General features: G+C 39.1%; 1 protein-coding gene across 3 annotated transcripts in view; it reads left to right on the top strand.

Annotated features, from left to right (window-relative positions):
• The window catches only part of GAREM1 (GRB2 associated regulator of MAPK1 subtype 1), a 203,988-nt gene that overhangs the window by 69,827 nt on the left and 112,903 nt on the right, over positions 1-21,258 (top strand). The window lies entirely within an intron of this gene.

The following is a 21,258-nucleotide window of genomic DNA, read 5'->3' as shown; positions in this document are numbered from 1 at the left end:
GAGCCTCTCCAGATTTTAACTTTGTAATGAAGGCATTTTTAAAATAAAAATTTGCATATTTTAAAAAATACAGATTTTTAAAAAAGCTTATATTCCTCTATACTTTCTTCTACTTATAGTTTCTTATACACACAATCTTGATCATTCCTCTGTTATTGTTCAATTTTTAAAAAGTCAGTAGCAGTACTCTTTAATCAGTTAGCTATCAGTTAGTTAGTTCTAGACTCCCATTGTGTTTTTGAGAGAAACCTCTAAATGCCCAGGGAGTTTTCCTTGTGGAAAAGAGAATTTGCTATATTCTCACTGTCTAAAGCAGTAGCGGATGGTGGGTTTTTAATTCATACATATTGAATGAATGAATGAATGGTTTGGTACACTTTGGTTTTTAGGCATCTTTTCCTACTACCTTTGTGACCTGAGGGAATACTGAGCTTCTCAAAAGCCTCTTTTCCTGCTTAAGAAAAATTAAAAGAAAAATAATTTCTCTCTTCTGGAATATATTACCTAGTGCTCAGAGGGTAGCCTTCAAGAAGAAGGAGGATATATAGTTACAGTTAAGTATTACACCATGAATTTGGGAGCCAAGCTAAAGAAGGGCAGCTTTCCTAGGGGCAGAGAATAATATAACCTTGACCTGCCCAGACTGTCCTGAGAGTAGTTCCTGTAATAGGTGAGATCTGGACTTTTTAAATTTAATTTTATTTTTTTGAGGTACCAGGGTTTTGAACCCAGGACCTTGTACATGGGAAACAGGCACTCAGTCACTGAGCCACATCTGCTCTCCATGTGCTATTTTTAGTAAACCTTTAAAACTGATAATAACCCGAATTTATAAAAACTTATAAAAAGACTTTCATCATATATACAATTTTATTTAATCTGCTGTATTCTTCAGTTGGTAGATTTTTTTAGTCTTTCCCTCATGACCATTCTGAATAGCCCTGTCAAGTCAGTCTTCCATTAAGAATACTTTGATTTTTATCATTTCCTCAGATTCCTTCAGAGAGTCTGTGCTGCCCTGGATTCTTTGAATTCTTATTGAAAGCTCTTGACAGGCCAGTTCTAGCCTATTTCTCCAGATTCACCTTCTCTACTCTCAAAAGTGGATCTTTCACGCTAACTAGTTATCCCACTGTTCCCAAGCATAATGGACAATTTCTCCTTTATAACACCTCCTGCTGAGTGTCGTTTCCTAGCCATGCTGCTTCTGAGACCCTGCCACTGCATCAAGAAACAGCAGATGTCCCCTACTGTCCCAGCGTGGTCTCTGGTGTATTTATCATGTACCACTTTCTTTGGCACATGTCCTTAGTCGTTGCTTAGGTACCTTTTCTTATGTATGCACATCTTTTCACCATCCAATTGGACTATCCATTCCTTAATAAGAAAGATCAATTCTAAACAATCTCTGTGAATCCTTTAGCTTTATGCACAAAGAATAACATTCTCTGTGGCTGTGCATGTTCGATCTACGCAGTGGTTGTCAAATGTGGCTACACATTGAAATCACTTGGGGACCTTTAAAAATAACGGATGCCTGGGATCCACAGCCTAACTTAATTGGTCTGGAATGTATGCTGGTCATCAAGATTTTAAAGGCTCCCAGACTGGTTCCAGTAGGTGGCCAAGGTTGGAAACACATCTTTCTGGAGTGGACAGCCACAGTGTCAGATGGTTAGAGGGTGCGTAAGATTTCCTCAAAACACCTATAGGTACTTGCAGATGTCTTAGTGCTTTGAATATATCTTTACTGACAGCTGTTCACCTTTCCCTGGGAAGAAACTTACTCTTTATCTGCAAGGGAGATGACAGTACACTTGACCGGGAAACCAGGCATCATGTTGTGAATACTAACATTCTTTTAAAAAGTGAATTCAGGTTCGAAGACTAAAAGGAAACATGTACACTAAGATCACACAACTTTACATAAAATGAGAGAAAATATATTAGAGGAAGAAGTACATGAAACAGGACCAAATGGTTTGTGAGGTCATTTGCTATTAAGCAAAATAGAATGGATGTTCATGAGTGCCAGTCTCAGTGTTGTAAGTATTCTTCCTGAATTGCTTCGCCAAGAAGCTTAGGCATTTTGAGGTAAAACTAGATGTAGTTAATCATTTTGTTTTGGGCACACAGCACCAAGAAACTTGCTTTACAAACGAAGACCAATTGAATGACTTATTGGTTTAAAAATAATAATCCTGTAGGTTAACAGGTAAACAAGAAGGCGATGCATTTTGGCTTTTGGTGTAAAATGGAGACTCGAGAATCCTGATAAGATCTTTTCAGAAGTTTTAGTGGGATATATTTTCTTTTTAAGAATATATTTATTAGACTTTGGAAGAAAGAGCATAAAGTAAACATTGGACAGCAGAAATATCAATTATGTCTCTAGTTTATTTGTGGTCTAAGTTTAATTAGTAGAGGAAACCCTGTATCATGCATATTTTACTAATTTATAGAATCTTATATGGAGTTTTTGTTTGCTAAAGGGCTGCTGATGCAAAGTACCAGAAATGTGTTGACTTTTATAATGGGGATTTATTTGAGGTAAAAGCTTACAGTTCTGAGGCTGTGAAATGTCCAAATTAAGGAATCAGCAGAGATGCTTTCTCACCAAAGTCACCTGCCACATGGTGAAGCAAGATGGCCACAGATCTCGGCCGAGGTCTCTGCCTTGCCCTCCAGTATCTCGTCTTCTGGAGCTCAGCTGAGGGCAACCAGGCTTGTCTCTTTCTGGGTTTTCTTTTTTTTTTTTTTTTGTTTTGTTTTGTTTTGTTTTTTGTTTTTTTTTTTTTGGTTTTTTTTTTTTTTCATTTTTTTTTTCTTCATTTTTTTATTTTTTATTGACTTTGTAATAATATTACATTAAAAATATATATGTGAGGTCCCATTCAACCCCACCCCCCCACCCCCCCTCTCCCCCCCCCCCCACCCCCCCCTCTCCCCCCCCCCAACAACACTCGTTCCCATCATCATGACACATCCATTGGATTTGGTAAGTACATCTTTGGGCACCTCTGCACCTCATATACATTGGTTCACATCATGGCCCATACTCTCCTCTATTCCATCATGTAGGCCCTGTGAGGATTTACAATGTCCGGTGATTACCTCTGAAGCACCATCCAGGGCAGCTCCATGTCCCGAAGACGCCTCCACCTCTCATCTCTTCCTGCCTTTCCCCATACCCTTTGTCCATTATGTCCACTTTTCCCAATCCAATGCCACCTCTTCTATGTGGACACTGGATTGGTTGTGTCCATTGCACCTTTATGTCAAGAGGAGGCTCAGATTCCACCTGGATGCTGGATGCAATCCTCCCATTTTTAGTTGTAATCACTCTAGGCTCCATGGTGTGGTGGTTGTCCTTCTTCAACTCCATCTTAGCTGAGTGTGGTAAGTCCAATAAATCAGATTGTAGGTGCTGGAGTCTGTTGAGGCTCAGGATCTGGCTATCACATTGTCAGTCCAGAGATTCAAATCCCCTAAATATATCTTAAACCCCAACATTAACTGCACCTCCAGCACATTAGCATGAAAGTCTTATGAAGGGAGATCCCATCTGAGTCCAGATTCATCACACATAAACACCATTTCCAAAGAGGGGCCATCTGCCCTGGTAGTTAACCCCATCGGCCATGACCATAACTCCCATGGGTCTCTTTAGCCCTCAAAGGAACCAATATCTGGGGGTTGTATCTGCTTTATCTGTCTCTCTGACTCTGCTCAGTTGTGCATGAGGGCAAACCTTCTGCCAGCCTCCAGACTCTTTTTTAGAAACTCGTAGCCATATAAACTCATTTCTCCTTTCCATTTCCCCCTTACTTTAGGTCAAACAGCATTTTAAAGTCATGGTATTTTATGTAGACATGGATATTCTGCTGATCCGCATTGAACCTTCCGTATAAGGTCATTTTCCAGTTGCATCATCAGTTGGTAGTTGATAGTGGTCCCTCGTTGCCAGGGAGGCTCATCCCCGGGTGTCATGTCCCACGCTGGGGGGAAGGCATTGCATTTACATGCTGAGTTTGGCTTCGAGACTGGCCACATTTGAGTAACATGAAGGCTGACAGAAGGAAATTCCCAGGCACAAAGTTGCTCTAGGCCTTGTTATTATTTTGGGTTTATCAGCTCACAAGCATAGTCATTAGTATCAGGGGCTCACTGTTGAACCCTCACTCCCTCCCGGTCCCCACCACTGTACCTGGGAGACTGTCGCTGCTCCCCTAGGGACCACGACAGAGCACCACTGGCCAGGAACCCAGTACCCCCCCTACTGTGGTTTTTAATTGTTGCCACTATGAGTATATCCAAACATTACCATGCACCCTGGACATATGTTCTGTACAGCTCCCTGTCAGTCATATATCACCTGTCATTGGTATCCCATACCAGTATCCCTCCATTGCCATTGTTGAAACACTCTGTGATCCAGAACTCCCCGAAATTTGAAGCCCAATATAATGTCATGGTCCCTTACTAGGGAATGGCATATAGCGATGAGTTTAAAGGATAGATAAAGAACTTGGATAAAGTTAGATAAAGAACTTAGATAAAGAATGTTGACTTGAAAAAATTCCACATCCTATTTTTTTCTTTTTTTTTTTTTTTCCCCCCCCCCCCCCCCTAATTATTCAGCTTTTCTTCACAGGAGTCCTAGACCACAGCAATGTATATATATAATATACAGCACTCCCACACATCCACCAGAAAACCTTTTCCCTTCCACAGTGATACTCTTACGCCCTATTCATATCATATTTACTTAAAGTGATGTACAGAGTCTGAGACATTAGCTTTCTAACAAGGTGACATCTGTGTTTACATTATGGTGCATACTTTAGGATACACAGTTCTTTACATTTTTAGTTATCCTATGTTTTACATTATGGTTTACATTATCAGTCTGTCATCTCTTATATGTTATGGTGTAATATTACATGTTTTATATCCATCCTTGTGTACTCTCAAGAAACTCCTCTCTTACCCCCCATTTACTTTGGTTCCACACATTTAACGTCCATTTTCCCTTCCACCTTGGTGCCCTTCTTTCTGGGTTTTCTATATCAGTCTTGCTTTCTTCCAGAGTTCAGCTGCAAGCTATCAAGCATGTGGCTTAACTCTCCCTGGGCCTCAGCCCTTTGAGCCTATTGGGGCTTCTCTCCTTACAGTTCAGCTGTGGGTGAAACTGGAGTCTTTTCTCTCACATGGCAAAATCAAATATGGCAGCTCCCTTTTCCTATGTGTGTCTTTGTGTGTGTCTCTGTTTTTATCAGACTCAGCAAGCTGGTGGAATCTCAACCTAAGTCACGGCTTACTGAGGTAGTCCAGTCAAAAAGGGTCCCACACCTATAGAAATGGATTCGTTTCTATTTGGGATTTATAAAAGTGTTTCAAACTGTCACATATGGGTTGAAATTAATCTCATGCTCTTTGAGTAAAAATATTCAACAATTAATAATGAAATAAGTTTAACATAGTGATAGTAATAAGCCCACTGGCTGTATTATCAAATGACTAAGTTTGCTTCCTGGTTCTGCCATTTACTATCTGTATTACCTTGGGCAAGTTATGAAATCTCTCTAAATCTTAATTTCCTCATCTATAAAATTGCTGTTATTATAATGCATTTTTCTTAGGGTCGTGGTGAAAATTAAAAGAGGTAATGGAAGTGAAACACCTTTCAGAGTACTTGCCATTTAATAAGTGCCCTATAAATGTTAATGGTGATGGTTACAGTAAAATGTTTCTAAGGAGTTAATTCTTTATTTTGCACTAATAATTTCAAATTGAATTACTTTGCTGCTCATTAAAAAAGGCTAAACACTGACTCTCAAAATATTTTTGGCAGCTTTTCTTTTTTTTTTTTTTTTTAACTCTCTGAGATTTCAATAGTATCATGTATTCCCTTATATACCATTTACCCTGGTCTAGACATTTTTAACATTTTGTCACTTTTTATATCATTTATTCTATTTCTTGCTCTCTTGCTCTATTCCTCCCTTTCCCCTCTCTTTCTCTCCCGGTACACACACAACACACTATTTTTTCTGACCCATTTGAGAGAAAGTGGCATATAACTCCCTAATCCTTCAATGTCTCCTTCAAGCTGGCAGAGTCCCTCAACCTTTCTTGTGTTTTGTCATATAGACATTTTTTGAAGAACCCAGGTAAGTTTTATAGAACAGGTCTCTGTCTCCTTACGATTAGATTCCAGATTCCAGTTTTGCATTTTGGGCTGGATAGCAGTGGTGTGTTCTCAGGGAGTCACATCTGGAGGCATGGGAGGTTTGCATGCCCTTTGTTGGTGATGTTAATTTTTGATAATATGGAGAAGATGGTTACCTGGTTTCCCTGCTATATCATTACCATTTTCTTTTGTGATTAATAGGAAATTGAGATGAGACTATACGTCACTTATTCCTTCTCTCTTTCCCTGCCACCCTGCCCAGATTGAATAGCCATTGAGGATTTCTGTCTGATTTGGTTTTTATTAGGAAATTGGTGCTTTTTTACCTCCACCTATTCCTTCTTTAGATGTGTTGTCATTCTATTGTAAAGAAGTTCTTTTCCTTTTCACCCATTTATTTATTTACTTACCTGTTGTTATTATGAATTTATGGATTTTTACTTTGTGCAAGGGTTATATTACTGTTCTTTTTTTATTTTAATGCTTCAAATTGTCCCAGATTTGCCCATTTGGGTACAAGCTGACACAGATGTCTCTCTGACATGTCCCCTTCACTTGTTCAAGCGTGTCCTTATTTTCTGGCACAGCTGGCCATTCCTTCCCGTCAGTAGACCGTTTCCAGTCAGTGCTGCTGGACTGTCCTGCGCCAGGTAATGCCCCTCACTTCGTGATCTCTGTAAATGGTGTTCCGTGGAGTTGTGCATTGCACAGCCTAGGCAGCTTGCGCAGCTGTACCCACGCGTATTCAGTTTTTAAGAACTCACAATTCAGAGTGCCTTTTTCATATTTTACATCAAAGATATTCATGAAATTTCTCATGTGAAAAGAAAGAATTTCAGTAAACTGAAAAAAAAAAATAACATAAGTTCGTATCAGAATTGCACTTTGAATTGCGGGTAAAAAGATTCCCCTTACTCTGAATTCTAACGTCAACTGTGCTCTGGGAAAATAAAATCTTTCCTTATTCTGGCAAAATAAGTTTTCAATTTTGGGTAAAAGAAGTTTTCTTGGTGTAATAAATAATCGATTCTAAGAAAAAGAATGTGTTCAGTCAGCATCACCTATTTTGCTAACAGCAAAGAAGCCCCTTGAAAAAATTGGCATACTATTTAGAACAGTGATCATTGCTTTTCCGCAAGCTTTATTCAAAATGTATCACAGATAAATTTTATCTCAACTTTCTAACTTCTCACTGCTACCAGAAGGGCAGAGATTTCCATGGAAAGTACAGTAAAGAACTCAGAATTTTTTTTTGTATTCTGCATATTCAGAACATCTAAGTTACTGTCTGGTACTTTTTCACACATTGCTAGCTCATTCTTTACTCCCATCCCTCTCTTCTATGCTAACTTATGAAACAAAAAATTTATTTATAATATTTTTTTAAAATTAAAGGTAAACAAACCTTGTGCAACTTAATTGTAGCCAAGAATGTCTGTAGATGGAAACACCAAGTTGGTTCTCCCTAAAGCTCATGCTTTGGAGTTCCTTGTATTTATACAGGCCCCTTTTGGGGCCTTAACCTGATTTTTTTATTCATAACTTGATTTTTTCTCTTTAAAAATAATACAAGCTATAATCCCCTCCAAAACGTGGATTTGCCTTTGCCTCTGGAATGTTATTTAACCACCTGAACTCCACGTTTCTAATGTATAAAATAGAGATTTACCTTAGAAAATGTTTGTTATGAAGATTCTATTAAATCTAACTTGTGTAAGTGACTCAGCACTATAATTGGCACATGATGGGTACTAAATAAATGTTAGCTGCTCATTGTCTCCTGTGTCATAAAAATCATATGAAAGACAGCCTACCAACAGACAAGACCCTCTGAATAGCAAGGGTTCTTAACCAGGGGTCCATGTGCTTGAATTGAAATTCAAAAAACATGATTCTTGTGGGAACGTGTTGGTGTGGGTGTGATATATTTATTAAATAACACTCAGTATAGTGTGGACTTAGGGGTCTGTGGTTTTCACCTGACTGGCAAAGGAGTCCGTGGAACAAAAAAGGTTAATTAAGAATCCCTGCTCTGGAGACAAAGCTTTGATCAGAATGTCAGGTGTCTGTGTATCTGTGGTCCTACCAATTTAGGAAATAATGGAATTCTGCCTGGGTTTATGAAACTTTCCCCATTCAGTGTCATCATGAATGAGCAGATAACTGTCATCATGGATGCACAAATTGCTACTTGAACATAAGCATATCTGAGATAAACTCCAGCCACGTTTGGCTTCTATTTTTAAATTGTCATCCTCCTGCAAATCCGGTGAATCTTTAACAAGCTAAAATGATCTCAGTACTTTCCCTTCTAGTTGCAGTATATACAGAAATAAGTGACACTTGAGCATAATGTTGGTAAAAAATTGCTTATATAGTCTGGAAGGCCCTTGATTCAGCAGACACCTGGATTTATATCGGCAGTGCCTGTCTTTAAAAATGTGGGATGTACAATGTCTGTCTCTTGGGCAAAATTATAGTAATGTGGTCTGTAACATAACCTTGAATTGTAATTACTGAACAAAAGGAAATGTTGAAACAAGCTAATTTTATTCTCCTGGGTTGCAAGTTTAATTAGCATGAATCATCATTCATTTACAAAAGTAACTACTAGTGTTGAGCAACACTTTGAGTACTTTTTCTGTTGTATGGGTTAAAATGTATGTGATAAAATGGAAAATAACCCAACTTTCTTTTAAAAAGTTCTAAGAACTATTATATTATGTCAAGGAACATTATCTCAGCTGTGGGTTTACCATTAATAAATATTAGATATTCAACAACCACTTTTCCAGTAGTTGAATTTTTTGGGTTACAGTTAACAAAAAGCTAAAATTTACTTAGTACTTACTATTTCCAAGGCACTTCGATAAATAGGCATTTTACTTTAATTTCTTTACTTAACTTTCACAACCATCCTGTCAGGTGGGTTATATATTATTGTGCATTCTGCAGAGACAGAAACTGAGATTCAGAGGTGTTTAGTATCTCTTGATCTTATACACCTAAAAAGTGAAATTTAAGTCTAGAATTAATGGTTCCAGAGCCTGCCTTCCTCCCTCTTATTTTGTAGAAAGGCTAGATTCAAGGAAGAAGTTCTAATTCTCCTAGAGAAGAGAGATTTGTTAGGATTAGCCAGTAGGTTGAGTAAAGTTTTTGCTTTTCTCACATTTCAAATGCAGCTCCCTGCTTATATTCTTCTGACCCTAGGGAGACTGAAATGGATGTATATAGGTCTTTAACTTTCCAAATTTACAACTCATCTGCATAGAGGTGATATTCCCATCTCTGAATAAATTACCAGGAAGAAAGTAAAGACAGAAAGATGATCTTTCAGGAGCGCCTTAGGCAGTGGAGAGGGTGATTGCCTGGCTACCTTTGGGTGAAGGGAGATTATCACTATAAGGCTGCTCTCTGGGAAAAGTGTCTCTTTAGTGGTCACTAAGACGAAGTTGATGATCTTCAAAAAAGCATTCTCAATGAATAAAAGGGAGGGAAATTAGATTGCAAAAGAGGATTTAAAAATGGGTGGAAGGTAAAATAGCAAGCAAGGATCAAATTGTTTTTGTCAAAACCTTCCATATTACAGGAACACTGTAAGAGATGACAGAGGAATGAAAGGTTTTTGAATGTTTCATTTCTAAGAATAATGGAAGCTGGGGCATTTTTCTAGACCCAGGAGTGATTCAGAAGAGAAAAGAGAGAGAAACTAATTGATTAATATAATAACCTGGTGTCTGAGAAATTATGCCAGCCATTTTTTCCTTAGGATACTTTTCCCCTCTCTCCTTCTTTACTTAATGGTTTAATATTTCTGGTGCTATAGCAGTATTTGTGGCCATATATAAGGTGGATGAATATTTTGAGCATGGATATTTTTCCTGATATGTTAACTCCATGCAAGAATAAGGAAATTATGTAAGTATCTTCCTTTGATAGAAAAACAGATTGAGTGTTGTGACCAGTCTTTGGTGTAACTTCCTATTCTCAGTTCTAATTGCTTAAGATTATTTTACTTTATTTCTTTTTAAAGATTTATTTTATTTATCCCCTGCCCCCCGTTGTCTGCTCACTTGTGTCCATTCACTGTGTGTTCTCCTGTGTCTGCTTACCTTCTCGGTGGCACCAGGAATCTCTTTGTTGCGTCATCTTGCTGTGCCAGCTCTCTGTGTGCAGCGCCACTCCTGGGCAGGCTACGCTTTTTTCGTGCAGGGCAGCTATCCTTGTAGGGTACCCTGCTTGCATGTGGGGCTCTCCTACGTGGGGGACACCACTGCGTGGCATGGTACTCCTTGCGCAGCCGCACTGTGTGTGTGTGGGCCAGGTCACTACACGGGCCGGGAGGCCCTGGGTTTGAATCCTGGAATCTCCTATATGCTAGGTGGACACTCTATAAGTTGAACCACATCTGCTTCCCTGCTTAAGATTATTAACCCAAAGGAATTTGAATATGAACTGGGTATTAAATGATATTAGGGAATTACTTTTATTTTGTTAGCTGTGATAATGGTATGCTACAGTCATGAGGAAAACTAGCCTTATCATTTTAGAGATTCAAATTGATTTATTTAGAGAGGAAATGTGATTATAATATACTATGAAATACTTCAGCAAAAACAAGCAGATAAAAACACATGAATATATGACAAAATGTTCAGAATTGTAAATGTAGATGAAGGGTCTGTGCTCATTATATCCTTCTCTACTTTCCTATATGTTTGAATATTTTTGTAATTAAAAGGAAAAAGTTGCCTCTGTGACATAGCAACCAATGGTAAAGTTAGTTTTATTGCAGAACATTTAAATGGTATTCTTACCAAACCACTCTGCCCCTATCCTGAGTCCTATTTATAGTCTTAAGTAAGATCTATAAGGGTGAAAGTCACCTTCATTGGGTCATTTTGTGCCAGTGTTAAGTGTTTATGAAAACAACCTAGTGAAAGTGAACTATAGGAGAAATGATTCTTTTTTTAAGTTGTGGAACCACCCCAGCTAGTGACTTCCTATGAAAATTTGTTTACTGATAGCTGTGGCAAGTTTCCAGGGGCTGACCCAGTTGTTGGTAATGATTTAAGTATAAAAGGGGGAAAGTTGTGTATAATTTTATGTGTGTTGGAATTGTGAAGGAAAGAATTTTTTTTCATTATTCTTAAAATAAGAGTTTTATGGGAGATATGGGATGGGGAAATAGAAGCATATACAGTGGAAAGTTACTTGGTGTTACTGTGTCACTTTTTTTTGATTTCTGTTTTCACATTTCAACCTATTTACTCCCAGATTCCTTGCAAATTATATACTGAATCAACAAAGAAAAAAATCTAGGCTAAAACAAACCAACAAATAAGAACAAGCCGGCACAAAACAGGGATAGCATTTGGGATTCAAAGCTTCCTGTATTGTAGTTTCTGACTCTATAGAAAGGAAGGAGTATTTAGGTTGTTGTTTACTATTTCTTTTCTACTTGTATTTAGGTACTTAATGGAAAGTTGGTACTTGAACAGGATAGCTTCAGTGCAAGTATAATTTAACCTATGAGATAATGTGATTAACATCAGGTAGAAAGTTTGAACAAGCAGCCTGTGACCACACTGTTAATGGAGTGTTTACAGCATGGGTGGGAAGGTGCTTGTCTCACTTCATAATTTGATTTCCTTATTGGATTTATACTTCTAAGAAGTATTATGACATTTTAGAAGGTTTCCTTTTAGCTTTTAGAAATTGCTTTTAGCTTTTTTTCTTTTCAGCAAACAGACTCAATGATGAGTTCCAAAACTGATCACATGGCTTGAGAAACTTCTTGAAGTCACTCTAAGCTGCTGCTTAGGTTTGGAATCGCTTCCTTTATGACTCACTAACCAGTGAAATTGTGGGCTGGCTTTCTGTTACACTGACTCACCTGTTTGGGTCGTTGCCTGGTGTACCTGTACACAGGAAAAACGACAAACCATATGTGTCATGTGAACTTTTCTGACATCTAGAGCAACAGGATCAACGTTTCCGACATTTCCATGTTGGTTTGGTAAGGTATACATTACACAGTAGCTCCTACTTGTTAGAACATGTTTACAGAAGGTTATGTGGTTTGTCAAGCTGATGAGTGAGTGTGACATAAGCAATATAAATTGGAGCTTTTATTTTCTAGACATTAAAAATCATTGTAGAAAAAACAACAAATAAAAATTTTAAGAATTAAAACAAAAAATAAATAAAACATAGAAAAGAAAATGAAAAAAAAGAAAGGGGAGCAGATGTGGCTCAAGCAGTTGAGTGCCTGCTTCCCACATGAGAAGCCCACAGGTTTGGTTCCCAGTGCCTCCTAAAAACAAACAAAACAAACAGACCAACTCAGGAGAGCTGATGTGGCTCAGTGGTTGAGCGCCAGCTTTCCACATACGAGGTCCTGGGTTTAATCTCTGGCCACTGGTGCCTCAAAAAAAAAAAAAATTGTTGTAGTTGAGTTGAATGCAGTGGGCATTTACACATTTGAAATATATTCCATTTCTTCCTTCATATCTTTTATGTTCTGAAAGTTTAATACTTAGTGACAGTTAAGTTTTTCCTCACCCACCTTCACACCATTCCTTTGCTGTAGCTTTCTTGCTTCCCTTAATGAAACTAGTCACCTTGTGTGGGATCCCAGTTCTCTGTCAACCCTTGCCTCTTGCTTTCCGAGGTATTTGTGAGTGAGTTGTTGATTCTACATCACCATCATTTGCAAGGCTGCTCTTCCTTCCAATCTGCCCCCTTTGGGTCTCACCTAAATGGTGTCTTGCCTCATCTATGCTGCCAGATTATTTTTTCTCAGTACAGCTGTTATTTTACCGCAGGCTAGAATTTTTCAGGGGCGTTCCCTGCGTGAGTGCAGATACAGGGTCCCTCTGAGGCTTAGCATTTGCTCTGGCTCCAGCATTGAAAGTATTGCTCTGCACAGAGCCCCCAGCCCTGGGCAGCCAGCCCCACCAGGCTGCTTGTTGTTCCCAGGTGGGCCCCGCCCTGCCTTACCCCAGGATGTGTCTTGTGCTTGCAGGGCTCACACATCACAGGCAATACCTACTTGCAAATCCTACCTCAGACACAACCTTTCTCTAGAGGCTGTTCCTATTCTTCCACCCCATAAAGCTTCCAAATCCCTGTAACAAGACAGTTTGTATATTGTCCTTATCTTTCCACTGTTAAAAGCTCCCTGAAGGCAGTCCTATCTCTTACAGCATCTAGCACGGCTTGAATTGTTTAAGGGTTCAGTAAATATTTTTGCGGGAAATCGATTTATCTTTAAAGGAGGTATAATTTAAATTACACATGTTTTTTAAAGTGGTTTACAAAGATGCCCAAGGACTACCTGGAGGACAAATCAGACCTTTGAAGCTCTAAGCCTCTAGGAAGAAGGTTAGTAAGAGAGCCAGTTGTGAGTGCTCTAAACAAAATTCTTTGGACTTTGACTATGCCACAGTTAATTCCGCCTGAGAGTAGGAGGTGCGATTTAAATCAGGCTTTCTAGTGAAGATGGGACGAATGAGCATTCTAGGCAGGGGAATTGCCTACAGAGTTTGGGTTGTGGGTAATAGCCAAGGTAACATACATGGTTTGTGGAATAGAAAGGAAGGAGCATTTAGGAAATAGGGCTCCAAACTTAGTTTAGGGCGAATGGTGAAGTTATCTGAATTCTAGGCTGAATAGTGGAAACTATAATCTCTGTGCCTTGGGTAGTCCCACATAGCCTGTGTAAGTATGTTAAACTCTTCAGGATGGTAGAGGGTGAAAAGAATGGGAGAAACTGAAGGTAGGCACTAGTTAGGAAGCAGTTGAAATAGACCTAATGAGAGAGCATAAAGCTGAAGGCCGGATGGGGTTAACTACCAGGGCAGATGGCCCCTCTTTGGAAATGGTGTTTATGTGTGATGAATCTGGACTCAGATGGGATCTCCCTTCATAAGACTTTCATGCCAATGTGCTGGAGGTGCAGTTAATGTTGGGGTTTAAGATATATTTAGGGGATTTGAATCTCTGGACTGACAATGTGATAGCCAGATCCTGAGCCTCAACAGACTCCAGCACCTACAATCTGATTTATTGGACTTACCACACTCAGCTAAGATGGAGTTGAAGAAGGACAACCACCACACCATGGAGCCTAGAGTGATTACAACTGAAAATGGGAGGATTGCATCCAGCATCCAGGTGGAATCTGACCCTCCTCTTGACATAGAGGTGCAATGGACACAACCAATCCAATGTCCACATAGAAGAGGTGGCATTGGAATGGGAAAAGTGGACATAGTGGACGAAGGGTATGGGGAAAGGCAGGAAGAGATGAGAGGTGGAGGCGTCTTTGGGACATGGAGCTGCCCTGGATGGTACTTCAGAGGCAACCACCGGACATTGTAAATCCTCACAGGGCCCACTGGATGGAATGGAGGAGAGTATGGGCTATGATGTGAACCAATGTATATGAGGTGCAGAGGTGCCCAAAGATGTACTTACCAAATCCAATGGATGTGTCATGATGATGGGAACAAGTGTTGTTGGGGGGGGGAGAGGGGGGGTGGGGGGATGGGGTTGAATGGGACCTCACATATATATTTTTAATGTAATATTATTACAAAGTCAATAAAAAATAAAAAAATTAAAAAAAAAAAAAAAAAAAAGCTGAAGGCCTGAAGGTCTGAGGAGATCTTGATGAGTGAAAGTTGATAAGTTATCTTGATAAAGGAACCTAGGAAAAGGGCATGACAAATATTTGAGGGTTTTTTTTTGTTTTCGTGTTTTTTTTTTTTACAAAAACAGGTTTTTTCCTTTTTAGTCTCCTATGCATAAGCTTGTGCTCAAGCATATTTTTTTCCTAATGGCTTTGATTTATTTCTAACATTTTCTTTGTTCCTGAAACACTTTTCCCACTTACAATAAATTTTGTTGACAAAATAGGATCTTTCAAGTTCTTACTTAAAACAAAGCAAGAAAGTAAAGACTTCTATTTCTTTTTAAAACCCTTGGGGAGTGGATGTGGCTCAATTGGTTGAGTGCCTGCTTCCCATATGGGAGGGCCCAGGTTCAGTTCCCAGTACCTCCCAAAACAACAACAACAATCAAAACAAATGAAAAAACCAACTCCGGGGAGCTGACAGTGGCTTAGTGGTTGAGCGCCGGCTTCCCACGTACAGGTCCCCTGTTCAATCCCTGGGCCCTGGTACCTCAAAAATAAACAAAAAACACCCATTGTGATCTGTTAGGACACTCAATTCCTTGTAGTAGGAGTCCCCCTTTGTCTCAGATACATCTAAACCAGGAATTTTTAACAAGGAGTCTGTGAGGCCTGAATTGAAATAAAAAAAAAATTCTTGTGGGGATGTGTTCGTGCGGATGTGATATATTTATTAAATAATATACAATATAGTGTAGACTTAGTAAGAGGTCCGTGGTTTTTACCTGACTGGCAAAGGGGTCCATGGAACAAAAAGTGATAAGAACCCCTGATCTGGACTGTCAAGAATGCTCATCCTTTTCATTCTTGGACCTGCCAGGTACATAAGAGTAAAGACTTCTACAAAGAAGCATGTTTGGAGTAATGGATCAGGAGATAGAGAAAAACACAATGCACAAAAATCTCAGGCTTTAAAGGATCAATACCATAGGGGTTGCTAGTTTTACCTATATTTGGCAATTACTCATTGACTACTTATTTGTTCTCATGTGGAAATCAGGGAAAGTTTAATGAGTTGAATAAAATATAATTCTGGTCAATATTTTCAATGTATGGTAAGTGAATTCATCTGGAAAAGGATTATCTGTATCAGTAAGTTGATTTGTTATAATCAAAATGCCTGGGAAGCAGATGTGGCTCAAGTGATTGGGCTCCCATCTACCATATGGGAAGTCCAGGATTCTATTCTCGGGGCCTCCTGGTGAAGACAAACTGGCCCATGCGGGAGTGCTGGCCCATGCACGAGTGCTGGCCCATGCGCGAGTGCTGGCCCATGCAGCAAGCTAGCCCAAGCAGAGAGCTGGTGCAGCAAGATGATGCAACAAAAAAAGACACAGAGGAGAGACAATAAGAGACATGACAGACCAGGGTGCTGAGGTGGCACAAGGGATTGAGCGCCTCTCTCCTACTCCAGAATGTACCAGGATCGGTTCCTGGTGCTGCTTAAAGAGAAGACAAACAGACACAGAAGAATGCACAGCAAATGGACACAGAGCGATTGAAAAAAAATTTCTTTTTAAGCCTGTCATGGAATTTGTTCACAGTTCTTAGTAACTCTTTTACTTCTGTATTTAAGAAAAAGAATGATTGTTTTCTCTCTCTACTATAGACCAATGGTTCCCATCTGGGGTGAGTTTGCCCTTCACCCCTGGGACATTTGATGCAGTGTCTGGAGACAGTTTGTCGTTACAGCTAGGGAAATGCTGCTGTAATCAACTGGGCAGAGAACATGGATATTACTAAATATCCTACAGTCCCCCACAACAAAGAATTATTCAGCCCAAAATGCCAGTAGTGCCAAAACGACGAAACACTGGTATAGACTCTTTATTACTATTTGTATTCAGTTTATTTTTATTTATTTTTATTTTTTATTAGAGAAGTTTTAGTTTATAGAAAAATCATGCAGAAAATACAGAGTTCCCATAAATCTCTCCCCTGCAACATGCACGAGCTTAACTTTATTAACACTTTCCATTAATGTCGTATCTTTGAATTGAAGTAAAATTATAATAATTATACTATCAATTATAGTCCATTACATTCGGGTTCATTGTGTTGAACAGTCCTGTGATTTTTCTTGACATTTTTATTCTAGCAACAGGTTATAACCTAAAATTTCCCTTTTTAACCACATTCAAATATGTAGTTTGTTGGTGTTAATTGCATTGACAAATGTTATGCTATGATCACTACCATCCATCACTGAAACTATTCCATTACCCCAAACGGACACTCTGAACCCAGTAAGCATTAACTCCCCATTCCCTACCCCATCCCCAGCCCCTGGTAAGCTGTATGGTATTTGCATAGTCTAATCATTTATTATAAGTAAGATCATACAAATTTGTCCTTTTGTGTCTGGCTTATTTCACTCAGCATACTGTCTTCCAGGTTCATCAGTGTTGTGACCATCAATGTTGTCACATATATCATAACTCCATTCCTTTTTACAGCTGAATTACATTCCATTGTACATATATATCACATTTTGTTTATACATTCATTTGTTGATGGACACTTGAGCTGCTTCCACTTTTTGGCAATTATGAATAATGCTGCTATGAACATCAGTGTGCAAATATATGTTTGAGTCCCTGCTTTCAATTCTTTGGGGCATATACTTTGTGATTAGATTGCTGGATCATATGGTAGTTTTATAATTAGCTTGAACTACACTTAGCTTACTGAGGAACCACCAAACTATCTTCCACGGCAGCTGCACCATTTTACATTGCTGCCAGCAGGAAATGAGTGTTCTTATTTCTCCACATCCTCTGCAACACTTACTTCCTTTCCTTTTTTTTCTTTTTTTAAGCCATTCTAATGGGTGTGAAATGATATTTCATTTTGGTTTTGATTTGCATTTCTCTGATGGCTAATGCTGTTCAGCATCTTTTCAAGTGCTTATTAGCCATTTGTATAGCTTCTTTGAAGAAATATCTTTTCATGTCTTCTGCCCATTTTTAATTGACTTGTCTGCTTTTCATTGGGGAACTACTTTATATATTCTGGATATTAAACCTTTATTGCATAGGAGGTTTCCAAATATTTTCTCCCAATCTGTAGGTTATCCTTTTACTTTCACGATGAAGTCCTTTAAGGCACAAAAGTTTTTAATTTTGGTGAAGTCCCATTTATCTGTTTTTTCTTTTATGGCTCATACTTTGACTTGACTATAAAGTATATGAAACCTCTACCTAACACAAGGTCCTTGAGATCCTTCCCCATGTTTTCTTCTAGGAGTTTTATACTTTTGGTTCTTAAATTTAGAACTTTGTTCCATTTTGAGTTAATTTTTATATATGTTGTGTTCCATATTCTTTTGCTTATTGATATCCAGTTTTCCCAGAACCATTTGTTGAAGAGACTGTACATTTCCCATTGAATGGAGAAGGCATCCTCGTCAAAATTGAATCGGCCATTGTTATAAGGGTTTATTTCTGAACTCTCATTTTGACTCTATTGGTATGTCCTTGTGCTAGTACTGTGCTGTTTTGATTACTGTGGCTTTGTAATAAATTTTAAGATTGAGAAGTATTGATGTGGGCTATGGGTGGGAAGCTCTTTGTCTCTTCGGAGATAACCTTAACCTAAGCTGTCTGTCCTGACTTGTGGGTGTGGGACGGTGAGATGCCACATCCCTGCCCCTGGTAACCATGGCAACGACTCCAGTCCCAGGAAACAGTTTATCAATGCAAACTCTATAAACTTTAAATGTTCAGGGAAATTGCAAACCAAATGTGCTAAAAACTTATCTAGAATATCTAAAAGCTTACCTAGGATGTGGAAGATATATATGCTAATTCAAACCTATTGAGCACTGAAACAAAGAACGATTTAGCCCTACCTCTGTCTAAAAGGAACTCAAAATTCTTGTTCGGGGCTCAGGTTTGAAACAGAAAGCTCCCGAGTCCAGCTGGCAGTCAATAAACCATTTTTCCTTCTCAAAATCATTCCTGAGTCCTGGCCTTTCTATACACAAATAATTGAACCTCTCTCAAATTCTACAACAGTATGAATCCTCCATTTCAAGATATCTTTGGCTATTTGTTGCACACTATATATTTTCATGTTTTAATCCTGGGATTTAATTTCTGAGCTTTCTGTTCCTTAGTTTTGTATCCACCTAGTGTTATGACAGAGATTTCCTTGAGTGCCAGGAGCTAACAAAGCCAACCAAACCAATGCAGAAACAATGACAACAACAACAAAAAAACTACCTTTCACAGTCTGCAAATTGGCTCTGTGTTAGCTGGTGTTCTCTTTCAGAGTTCAGCTTCCCTATCAAGAATATCAGCCGGAGGCAAGGGCTTCTCTCTTTCTGAACCTGTGTGGTGTCCAGGGCTGGTGCTAGTTTATGGCCTTAGGAATTCCTCCTGCTTGCAGGAATGTCTGTGCTCCCTCTACTAACTATGAAACAGATCTTCTCCCTCACCAGAATACTTTATTATATGACTTAAGGCAGATAATTCTTTGCCCCAGGCCCTTTAGACTTCATTTGTATTTTACACTACTTTAGCTGTGTGGAAGTTGCTTCTGCCTGCAGGGCAAGTCCTGGGAAGGTGAGCCAGAGGTTAGTTTCCTGGTTCCTCAGGCGGCTACTGAATAGATTGGCACCAACATACAAGTACCACAGTATGCAGTAAGAGTTACTCTGCTCCTTGGGGAACAGGGCTAGGGACCCATTATGGGAGTGCACGGTGGTCTACACCACACTGGGCAGAGTCGGGGAAGGGCGGGAGCAGGGTTACCAGGAGCTTCTACAGACCTTAAAGGTGTGTTTTCTTGATTCACCACTTGCCCATTTATGGCAACCCTTTAACTGTTTCCTGGAGTTCTAAGGAGGATGGCACCGCCAGTTTTTTGCTAGCTGTTTAAAGATTCTGAGGGAGAATAGCACACTGGAGTGTCTTACCCTACCATCTTGGGCTAGTTGCCATCCAGTATTCAGTTTTTATTTATTTTTATTTATCAGAAATCCCTGCTGTTGGAATGGAGGCTGACTGACATCCATTGTCTAAAAAATCAATGTCAGAGCTGATTTCTAAAACATAACTAGCCGTTGCCAAGACTGAAAAAAAAAAAAGTTGAACAGGTTGTGCATCAATATTACTTTCCACACACGCTCTACGAGAGTGACAGTAACCATGTATTAGGGCAGAAATATTCAGGGGCAGCAAAGAAGCAGCTCCTTTGATTGTAAAGCTTTGTTTATTCCCCAGAACTGTCCTAGCTCTTTTCTTCTCTACTTATATGGAGGGGAAAAAAGGGTATATCTGTAAATGCCTAGAATATAATACACAGATTTAAAAATAATTTCATCATTGCAAACCCAGTCTCAGATTGCACTATACAGCTACGTAACATATGGTTCTCAAAATGCTGCTGAAATTAAGAATTTCAGTATATTATATATGTGTAATGTCAGGATCTCTAATCCCTTCCCCACAAAAAAATAGAAGTGTATCACATTTTCTTCTATTCTCCCTTCACAAAATTTTAACAACAGCGTTTTGTTTTGCTTTGTTTTTCTGTTAAGTGCAGGCAATTGCATAGAGTCCAAATTTAGGAACAAGATAATACATTGAAGGGATGTTCTGCGGGTCCATGGATATATTCAGATTTTTAATTGAGTAGCTACTGGATGCTGGGCAGTAGGTGAAAGGGCATGGGGCAGTTGAGGAGGTGGAAATGGTAGTCATTTAAGACCCAAAATAGTAGTGGCTGGGCTGCGTGCTTTAAACATAGCCATTATCTCCTTTAATTATAGAAACTCTATTTTTCTAAATGAGGAGACTGAGGGTTCGGGATCTTAGCTATGGTCTTAGAGTCAACATATGATGAGGCTGAGATTCAAACCCAGAGTTGTCCAACATCAAAGCCTGAGCATTCAACTTCTACCCTATACATGGGTGGCCAGTTCACAAAGTTCTTACAAGCTTTCTGGGTTCAGATTTTATCCTGAATTTCACTCCCATGCCATGATATTTGTGTTTTATAAATAACCATTTGGCAGAAGGTAGGAGGCCTTTGATGACTATGAAATTGCTAAGTTAGATGAAAATAGCAAATAATGCATCCCCTTGTTCCTTTGCATGCTCCAGAGCCTGTTACAGGCAGGCTATGTGAATTACGAATAAAAGGATATAATCTTAGGTATAAAAAAATATTTTGATTGAGGCGGAAATTGATCTTTTGTTTTCCTGCCTGTCCTTTGTCAGCCAGTATATGTGTGGTGGTCTTAGATGAGAGCTCTTCTAGCAGGTAAAGCTCCTTGTTCCTCCTCCCTCTCCACAGAGCTGCTTGTGGAAAGGTCCTTTATGTGTTCCTAAGGTGAAAACAGGCTTGGAAAAGAGCAGACTTT

This window comes from Dasypus novemcinctus, chromosome 16, assembly GCF_030445035.2.
Source record: "Dasypus novemcinctus isolate mDasNov1 chromosome 16, mDasNov1.1.hap2, whole genome shotgun sequence".
Taxonomy (NCBI): domain Eukaryota; kingdom Metazoa; phylum Chordata; class Mammalia; order Cingulata; family Dasypodidae; genus Dasypus; species Dasypus novemcinctus.
The sequence above is the reverse complement of the archived record's forward strand: the minus strand, read 5'-3'. Positions and strand labels throughout refer to the sequence as shown.